We start from the raw sequence: 10,983 nt of genomic DNA, 5'->3' as shown, positions 1-10,983 counted from the left end.
CACACAGCATGGCCAAAAAAAAAAAAGAAAATTTACTCAGAGTAGTACTGTCACGCGAGTGTATGTTTCTCAGTTCTTTGTCTCGTCACAACAAAGATTTGGAGCAACGGACATTAAGGCCCTCGGCGCGTCACAGCTCTTGGGTCTTGGACAAACCGTGCTACAGTTCTTAGGCAAATTAGTGTTACAGCTCTATTTTATTTAGAAGATAGTAGGAGAGTGAGTGAGAGAGAGAGAGAGAGACAGACAGAAAAGAGCGCACGCACGCGGGAGAGAGAGTCCGTGAGAAAGTGCTTTGGCTCCTCCTTTTATACGTTTTTTCCTCCACCTGGGCCTGCCCTATGCAAATTGGGCTTAGCCAGGAGTGCTGTTTGTTCTGCCTGAAGTCTTCACTCTGGTCCTCGGACCTTCCTTTGACCTTCCTTGTCTTTTAGCCACCGCCATTTTGGACTCCTTTTCCTTATTCTACCTACCTAACAACCCTATGGACGATGTTGGACTCTGTGAGACCCTATGGACTGTAGCCCACCAGGCTCCTCTGTCCATGGGGTTCTCCAGGCAAGAATACTGGAGTGGGTTGCCATGCCTTTCTCCAGGACGTCTTGCCCATCCAGGGATCAAACCTTCATTCTTGTGTCTCCTGCGTTGTCAGGTGGGCTCTTTACCAGTAGTGCCACCTGGGAAGCCACAAGGATTTCAGAACAGATATTACCAGTTTAAAATTATAAAACTGGGTTCCATGATGAAAGCATCACTTATCTGATTTCCATGTGGACTATATGCACATTAGAATTCCATTGGGATTTTAAAAAGTTTCTAAAGAAGCTTAAAACCCCCTTTCCTAGACAAGGGACCTTCCTGATGGTAGGGGTTGTGACTTTTAGGTTTGTGAACTCACAGTGATGAATGAATGAATGAATAAATCATAGCTTACTAAAATTCTCCAAGACACATTCACCTTGACCCAACCTGAGTATTGGGTTGGGTCCGTTGTCTGGCAAAGGACCTTAATGGAAATCATGTAGTTGTTAATAGTAGTTGTTTTCATGGTTGGTACTGTTAGGTAGGTACAATAGGGAAAAGGAGTCCAAAATGGCCGTGGCTAAAAGACAAGGAAGGTCAAAGGAAGGTCCGAGGACCAGAGTGAAGACTTCAGGCAGAACAAACAGCACTCCTGGCTAAGCCTAATTTGCATAGGGCAGGCCCAGGTGGAGGAAAAAACATATAAAAGGAGGAGCCAAAGCACTTTCTCACGGACTCTCTCTCCCGCGTGCGTGCGCTCTTTTCTGTCTGTCTCTCTCTCTCTCTCTCACTCACTCTCCTACTATCTTCTAAATAAAATAGAGCTGTAACACTGATTTGCCTAAGAGCTGTAGCACGGTTTGTCCAAGACCCAAGAGCTGTGACGCGCCGAGGGCCTTAATGTCCGTTGCTCCAAATCTTTGTTGTGACGAGACAAAGAACTGAGAAACATACACTCGCGTGACAGGGTCACACAGAGTCCAACACAGCTGCAGCGACTTAGCAGGCAAGCATGTTGTGAAATCCTACTTTGTTCTCCTATCGGTGACCACATTATCTCACACCCCTCCCCTACACAAGCAGGTCCAGGGCTTGTCTTTTCGTGGCCTTGGGAAGTTTGCAGAGCAGACAACAGAAGCTGTCCTAAAGCTCTTCCATCCTTTGAAGGGGTCCTCTCCAGTGTTACAGAAAGAGTGCTCCTCTGAGGAGCTGTGGGCTTGTTATAAATGTGAGCCCAGGGGTCCCACCAGGTCCCTGGAATTAGAATCTTTGTGGGTGAGGCCCAGGGAAATTTTGTAAGAACTTCCTCAGACGATGAGCACACATATCAAGGTGAGGGAGCCACTGTGTTAGAGGAAAGGTAACAAAGTAGAGGAAGGAGGAAAGAAAGGAGCCAGGCTCCAGGGCGGGCCCCAGGAAGATGCTGAGACCTCAGGTGAGGTGGCCTGGGGTTGCCCCCCCGGCCAAGCCTCCTCCTGCCCCCCACGATAGGCAGGGAAGCAGGGTGTGAATGAGCTTCAAGGAACCACTGGAGGCCTTGACAGTGAAGGTCAATGTGTCCACAATGGGCCACTCATCAGAGCCCTGCCTGGTCCTCCAGCCCTGTATTCTGGACCCCTTTGGAGCCCACGGCATTCCGCAGGGCCGTGTGGTGCAACACCCACCCAGGGACAGAGCCCACAGCTTGACTGACTGATGGCTGTGACTCACTTTGAGAAATTGCACTTGGGCTCCTGGAGCCAGGGCTCCTGCCTTGAGTCCAACATGTAGAAGCAGACTCGGGGTTAGGAGAGGGCGTGGAGAAAGTGAGGAAGGAGGAAGGGGCAAGGCCACCTGTGATCCTGCTCGTTAACTGGTCGCTCTGTTGTTGTTCAGTCGCTAAGTCTTGCGACTGCAGCACACCAGTGCTGGACTGTCCATCACTATCTCAAGAAGTTTGCTCAAACTCATGTCCATTGAGTCAGTGATGCCATCCAACCATCTCATCCTCTGTCACCCGCTTTACTTCCTGCCCTCAATCTTTCCCAGGATCAGAGTCTTTTCTGATGAGTCTTCACATCAGGTAGCCAAAGTATTGGAGCTTCAACTTCAGCAACAGTCCTTCCAGGAAATATTCAGGATTGATTTCCTTTGTCCAACTCTCACATCTGTACATGATTACTGGAAAAATCCCTCTGACCTGGCTCAAAATTTCCTGACCACAGAACTGCCTCAGGGCTGCCCACTAACAAGACAGAATCCTCCAAATAGGGGTCACAGACTCAAATACTTTCATGGTTAGCCAAGGAACAAGTGTGGTGAGGTTCAAAATGTTAACTTATATTACAACTTGGGAGTGCAAATAAAATGCATGTCTTAAATTGCTCATCCTGAACCTGAAGTCTTGAGATGAGCTTTTTTTTTTTTCGATCCCTTTAAGTTATATGGAGGTTTATCTGCAGGATAAATACTTAGACATGAAAATGCTGGGCAGGTACATTTATAATTATTATCTTTTTAACTTTTGACCCCTTCATCCATTGTTTTCCACCCCTGACTGCCACCTCTCTCCCACCCCTGCAATCACAATCTATCTGTTCTCTGTACCTTTGAGCTTGGTTTTATTTGTTTCTTTTTAGATTCCACACACAGGAGAGGTCACACAAGGTAAGCTCTTTTCTCTGTCTGCTTTATTTCACTTAGCATAATGAGACAAGGTCCAGGTTGCTGCAAATGGAAAGATTTCGCTTTTTATGACTAAATAATATTCCATTGTGCATATACACCACAGCTTTGATCTCTTCATCCATCAACGGACATTTAGGTTGGCTACTGTGGATAGTGCTGCGATGAACTTGGGGTTGCTACATGTTTTCAAATCAGGGTGTTCGTTTTCTTTAGATAAATTTCCAGAAGTGAAATTGTGGATCTTATGGTAGTTCTATTTTTAATTTTTTGAGGAACCGCCATACAAATGTCCATAGTAGCTACACCAGTCTACATACCCACCAGCAGCGCACAGAGTTCCCTTTTCTCTGCATCCTCTCCAAAACATCTTTGTTGTCTTTTTGGCAATAGCCACCCTCGCAGGTTTGAGGTGACATCTCACTGTGGTTTCGATTTGTATTTCCCTGGTGATTAGTGATGCTGAGCACGTTTTTGATGTATATGTTGACCGCCCATAACTCTTCTTTGGAAAAATGTCTGTTCAGAACTTCCGAATTTTTTCGTAATCAGATTTTTTCTTTTTAATGTTTATTCATTTATTTTTGGCTGAGCTGGGTCTTTGTTGCTGCGAAGCTTTCTCTAGCTGCCAGGAGCAGGGTTACTCTTCGTTGCCATGCTCAGGCTTCTCACTGTAGTGGCTTCTCTTGTTGCAGAGCCCGGGCTCTAGAGCACAGGCTCAGTAGTTGTGGGGCACGGGCTTAATTGCTCCAGGGCATGCGGAATCTTCCTGGATCAGGGATCAAAGCCGTGTCCCTTGCACTGGCAGGCATATTCTTGACCACTGGACCACCAGAGAAGTCCTGTTTTTGTGTTTTGTTTTTCCTGTTGAGTTATATGAGTTCTTTATTTGTTTTGGATATTAACCTTTTAACAGATATATGATTCACAAATATTTTCTCCCATTTCATAGGTTACCTTTTAGTTTTGTGGATGGTTTCCCTTACTCTGTGAAAGTTTTTTAGTTTGATGTAATCCCACTGTTTATTTTTGCTTTTGTTGCTTTTATTTTTGGTATCAGATTTTAAAAAAATCACCAAGACCTATGTAAAGGAGCTTCAGTTCAGTTCAGTTCATTTCAGTCCCTCAGTTGTGTCCGACTCTTTGCGACCCCATGAATGGCAGCACGCCAGGCCTCCCTGTCCATCACCAACTCCTGGAGTTCACTCAAACTCACGTCCATCGAGTCCGTGATGCCATCCAGCCATCTCATCCTCTGTCGTCCCCTTCTCCTCCTGCCCCCAATCCCTCCCAGCATCAGAGTGTTTTCCAATGAGTCAACTCTTCGCATGAGGTGGCCAAAGTACTGGAGTTTCAGCTTTAGGTAAAAGAGCTTTCTACTTATACTATACACAAAAATGAATTCAAGATAAAGACTTACATCATGTAAGACCTGAAACCATAAAAGTCCCAGAAGAATACATAAGTAATAAGTAAAGGAGCTTACTACTTATGTATTCTTCAGGGATTTTTATGGTTTCAGGTCTTACATGATCTAAGTCTTTATCCGGAGTTCATTTTTGTGTCTGGTATAAGGCAGTGGTCCAGTTTTACTCTTCTGCAGTGTGACTGTCCAGTTTTCCCAACACCATTTTTTGAAGAGATTGTCCTTTCTCCATTGTATGTTCTTGCCTTCTTTGTTGTAGATTAATTGACCATAAGTGTGTGGTTTATTTCTGGGCTCTCTATTCTATTCTATTGATCTACATGTTTTTTGCCAATATCATACCATTACTGTATCTTTGTGATATAGCCTGAAGTTGGAAAGCATGATACTTCCAACTTTGTTCTTTCTCAAGATTGCTTTGGCAATCTTGTCTTCTGTGGTTCCATACAAATTTTAGAATTATTCATTGTAGTTCTGTGAAAATTGTCATTAGTATTTAATGGAGATTGCATTGACTCTGTAGACTGCTTTGGGTAGTATGGATATTTTAGCAATATTAATTCTTCCAGTCCTTGAGCTTCCCCAGTGGCTCAGTGGTAAAGAATCTGTTGCCAATGCAGGAGATGTGGGTTTGATCCCTGGGTCTGGAAGATCCCCTGGAGAAGGAAATGGCCCAGCTCCAGTACTCTTGCCTGGGAAATCCCATAGGCTACAGTCCCTAGGATTGCAAAGAGACAGACACAACTTTGCAACGGAACAACAGCAAGCAACAGTCCTTGAGCATGGGATATGGTTCTTTTTTGTGTGTCTTTTTCAATCTCTTTCCTTAATGTCTTGTACTTTTCAGTGTGCAAGTCTTTTATCTCCTTGGTTAAATTTATTCCTGGGTATTTTATTCCTTTTGATGCAGTTGTAAATTGAATTGTTTTCTTATTTCTCTGAAATTTCATTATTAATGCATAGAAATGCACTAACTTTTGTGCATTGATTTTGCATCCCACAATAGTATTGGATTCATTTATTAGTTCTAACAGCTTTTTATGGAGTCTTTAGTGTTTTCTATAAAAAAGGAAATATTACAAAAGTTACCACAGAAATACAAAGGATAATGAGAGACTACTATGAACAGTTATATACCAACAAATTGGACAACCTAGATGAAAAAGATGCATTCCTAAAAATAAGACCGAATCATGAAGAAATTAAAAATCTGAATAAACTGATTACTACTAAGGAGATTGAAACCTCTCCCAACAAACAAAAGTCCAGGGTCAGAAGGTTTCACCAGTGAAACCGGTGAATTTAATTCTATCCAAGAAGAATTAATACCAATCATTCTCAAACTCTTCCAAAAAAATAGAAGAGGAGGAAACTCTTTCGACCTCATTTTACAAGGCCACAATCACCCTGATATCAAAACCACACAAGGACTCCACAAGAAAAGAAAGTTAAAGGCCAGTATCCCTGATGAACATAGATGCAAAACTCCTCAACAAATATTTGCAAACAAAGTTCAACAATGCATTAAAGGAGCATACACAATGATCAAGTGCTGTTTTTTCTGGGGATGCAAGGCTGGTTTAGTATCCATAAAGCAGTCAGTATGATACACCACACTAACAAAACGAAGGGTAAAAATCATATAATCATCTAAATAGATGCAGAAAAAGCTTTTGATAAAAATTAACATTTATGTTAAAAAATCTCAACAAAACAGGCATAGAGGGAACATACCTCAATGTATTAAAGGCCATATATGATAAGCCTTTCCCTAGTGGCTCAGTTGGTAAAGAATATGCCTGCAATGCAGGAGACCAGGGTTTGATCCCAAGGTTGGGAAGATCCCCTGGAAAAGGAAATGGCAACACACTCCAGTACTGTTGCCTGGAGAATTCCATGGACAGAGGAGCGGGGCAGGCTGAAGTCCGTGGGAATGCAGACACCACTGCGAGACTAACTTTTTCTTTCATGCTAAGCCCTAGCTAACACCATACTCAAAGGTGAAAAGCTGCAAGCTTTACTTCTAAAATCAGGAAGAAGACAAGGATGCTCACTCTTGCCAGTTTTACTTGACACAGTATTTGGAAGTCCTACCTTGAGCAATTAGACAAGGAATTAGGTGGACTAATTAAACAATTAAAAAGAACAAAGAAGTGAAGAATTCTTTGAGGTTGTAAAATTGTATTAATAAACTGAGATTTCTCCCCACTACACATATTATAAAGTCAAAAAATGAGAAAAAGAACCATTTCAATGAATACAAAATTCTTTAATGGGGTAATGAATGATACTTTCTGTTTTTTTTATCAACCTCACCCATTAAGATATTTATTTATTAGGGATTTTTTTTACAAACTATGAAGAAGAATGAAATTAAAAGTGCTGGGAGTTGGTGATGGACAGGGAGACCTGGCGTGCTGCAGTCCATGGGGTCGCAAAGGGACATGACTGAGTGACTGAACTGAACTGAGGCAGAGTTTGGGGCTTCCCTGGTGGCTCAGACAGTAAAGAATCTGCCTGCAGTGCAGCAGACCCAGGTTTGTCCTGATTGATACTATTCTGAAAAAGTTAAAATATCTGAAGATGTGAACAAAATATCTTTATTCAGATACAGTTCAGTTCAGTTGCTCAGTCCTGTCCGACTCTTTGTGACCCCATGAACTGCAGCACGCCAGGCCTCCCTATCCATCACCAACTCCCGGAGTTCACTCAAACTCACGTCCATTGAGTCGGTGATGCCATCCAGCCATCTCATCCTCATCCTTCTCCTCCTGCCCCCAATCCCTCCCAGCATCAGGGTCTTTTCCAATGAGTCAACTCTTCGCATGAGGTGGCCAAAGTACTGGAGTTTCAGCTTTAGCATCAGTCCTTCCAAAGAACACTCAGGGCTGATCTTTAGAATGGATTGGTTGGATCTCCTTGCAGTCCAAAGGACTCTCAAGAGTCTTCTCCAACACCACAGTTCAAAAGCATCAATTCTTCGGTGCTCAGCTTTCTTTATAGTCCAACTCTCACATCCATACATGACTACTGGAAAAGCCGTAGCCTTGACTAGACGGACCTTTGTTGGCAAAGTAATGTCTCTGCTTTTGAATCTGCTATCTAGGTTGGTCGTAACTTTTCTTCCAAGGAGCAAGCGTCTTTTAATTTCATGGCTGCAGTCAACATCTGCAGTGATTTTGGAGCCCCAAAAACCAAAGTCTGACACTGTTTCCCCATCCATCTGCCATGAAGTGATGGGACCAGATGCCATGATCTCCATTTTCTGAACGTTGAGCATTAAGCCATCTTTTTCACTCTCCTCTTTCACTTTCATCAAGAGGCTTATTTAGTTCCTCTTCACTTTCTGCCATAAGGGTGGTGTCATCTGCATATCTGAGGTTATTGAGATTTCTCCCGGAAATCTTGATTCCAGCTTGGGTTTCCTCCAGTTCAGTGTTTCTCATGATGTACTCTGCATAGAAGTTAAATAAGCAGGGTGACAATATACAGCCTTGATGAACTCCTTTTCCTATTTGGAACCAGTCTGTTGTTCCATGTCCAGTTCTAACTGTTGCGTCCTGACCTGCATATAGGTTTCTCAAGAGGCAGGTCAGGTGGTCTGGTATTCCCATCTCTTTCAGAATTTTCCACAGTTTCTTGTGATCCACAAATATGTCAAAGGCTTTGGCATAGTCAATAAAGCAGAAATAGATGTTTTTCTGGAACTCTCTTGCTTTTTCCATGATCCAGCAGATGTTGGCAATTTGATCTCTGGTTCCTCTGCCTTTTCTAAAATCAGCTTGAACATCTGCAAGTTCATGGTTCACGTATTGCTGAAGCCTGGCTTGGAGAATTTTGAGCATTACTTTACTAGCGTGTGAGATGAGTGCAATTGTGCGGTAGTTTGAGCATTCTTTGGCATTGCCTTTCTTTGGGATTGGAATGAAAACGGACCTTTGCCTTTCTTTGGGATTGGAATGAAAACGGACCTTTTCCAGTCCTGTGGCCACTGCTGAGTTTTCCAAATTTGCTGGCATATTGAGTGCAGCACTTTCACAGCATCATCTTTCAGGATTTGAAATAGCTCAAGTGGAATGCTATCCCCTCCACTAGCTTTGTTCGTAGTGATGCTTTCTAAGGCCCACTTGACTTCACATTCCAGGATGTCTGGCTCTTGGTGAGTGATCACACCATCATGATTATCTTGGTCGTGAAGATCTTTTTTGTACAGTTCTTCTGTGTATTCTTGCCACCTCTTCTTAATATCTTCTGCTTCTGTTAGGTCCATACCATATCTGTCAGATACAGCGCACCCCCCCCCCAAAAAAAAAAGGCTATCTTGGTAACACAACTAAAGTCTCAGGTATGAATAAAATTGGTTGGTAGATTACACATTTAAATAAGTGTCTCCTAATTACAACTTTGAATTAGAATTCCATTAAGAATAACATTATATTGGGACTTCTCTGGTGGTCCAGCGGTTAAGACTCCATTCTTCTGACACACGGGGCACAAGTTCGATCCCTGGTCAGGGTACTAAGATCCCATATGCCATAGGGCATGGCCAAAAAATTAAAAAAAAAAAGAATATTATAGCTAACATGGGGGGGATCTCACAAAGGAAGTCCTCTAGAATAACACTGCACTGTATAATTTCTCAAGGAGCAAAGTAAAAATGTAGGTACCAGAGGGACTTCCCCGGTGATGCAGTGAAAGTGCCTATTAGCCTGCAAACTTCTCTGAGCAATAAGCCTGTAAGTAATCATAAGAGTTTTAACTCAAATAGTACAAAAGAGCTATTGCTTATTTAACAAACATGGATTACACACATGATCCTGTAGGCTGGTGAAAACAGCAAAGACACACCCCTGGTCCTCAGGAAACTCACAATATTATTAAGAAAACAGAACACTATGTTTGAAAAGCAGTACTGCTGGTTACTATAACATTGATGCGAAAGCAAAACATACCCTGCTGCTGCTGCTATTGCTGCTGCTAAGTCGCGTCAGTCGTGTCCGACTCTGTGCGACCCCATAGAGGCAGCCCACCAGGCTCCCCCGTCCCTGGGATTCTCCAGGCAAGAACACTGGAGTGGGGTGCCATTTCCTTCTTCAAGGCATGAAAGTGAAAAGTGAAAGTGAAGTCGCTCAGTCCTGTCCGACTCTTAGCGACCCCATGGGCTGCAGCCTACCTAGCAACATGGAACTTTGGAGCACTCAAGTTTTGCTTTTAGGAACCAGGAAAGGTTTCACAGAAGAAATAGCTTTTGAGGAGTTCCCTGGTGGTCCAGTGGCTAAGAGGCCGTGCTCCCAATGCAAGGACCTGGGTTCTGATCCCTGATCAGGGAGTTAAACTTTGAAGATGAAGTTGGTGTTTTCCAGGACAAGAGCCAGGAGCAGGAGGACTTCAGGAAGAAGGAAATGAAGTGGCAAGACATAGCATGCAACAATAAACACCTTTTCTGGGAATTACGAGTATTTTTTTGCTTGTAGAGCTTATGGTGGGGGTCCTACACCGCCATGACCACCATACCTTATCTCCTTTATTTTAGGCTTGGAACAAGGGGAAGGCCTCAAGTCTTTTGTTTTTTAATATTTATTTTTATTTATTTATTCATTTGGCTGCTCCCGGTCTTACTTACGGCATGCAAGATCTAATTCCCATACCAGGGATTGAACCTGGGCCCCCTACATTGCAAGCACAAAGTCTTAGCCCCTGGACCACCAAGGAAGTCCCCTTTCAGGCTTTTAAGGCTAGTTTCCTAGTGGTTAAGGGAAAGGAGATCCAACTTCAAGGAAAACTTGTGTTGTGGGCTGAATTTTGGAGCAGAGTTTTAAAATGCAGTCCAAGAAAGCCTTTCAACAGAGGACACAGAAGAGTATGTCAAGCCTAACACCATGCTTTGTGTGACAGCAACCTACTTCCTGCAATTATAGATTCTTGTGCAAAGAAGGAAGATGAGTCAGAGATCAGTGTACTAAACTTATCGTGTAACAGTAAGGCTTCCTTTCCAGGGCAATTTCATATGGACTATCACCCAGTTTTTATTTCCTAAAAGTAATTTTCTCTTTTTATTTACTGCTGTACCACTTAAGTGCTCATCTAAACAAGTAGTCAGATGCACTAACTTCAAAACTACAGACTATACATGAAATACCGAAATCAATTAGCCTTAGAAATTTGGCAACAAAAGTCATCTGGAAAATTTGTGCAGCTTTGGAGTTTTTAAGCTGTTTTTCAGTGTTTTAGACAAGCAAGGCCTTTGGCACGTGCCTTACACAATAAATTCTTCATAAACATCCGCTCAGTGATTTTACACAATTACGCTCCCACGCTTCTCGGCCGGCTCGCGAAGTTCCCCGTTTCTCGCGAGAAACGGGGAACTTCGC

The sequence above is a fragment of the Bison bison genome, unplaced genomic scaffold (genome assembly GCF_000754665.1).
Source record: "Bison bison bison isolate TAMUID 2011002044 unplaced genomic scaffold, Bison_UMD1.0 scf7180017864508, whole genome shotgun sequence".
NCBI classification, from domain to species: Eukaryota; Metazoa; Chordata; class Mammalia; order Artiodactyla; family Bovidae; genus Bison; species Bison bison.
The sequence above is the reverse complement of the archived record's forward strand: the minus strand, read 5'-3'. Positions refer to the sequence as shown.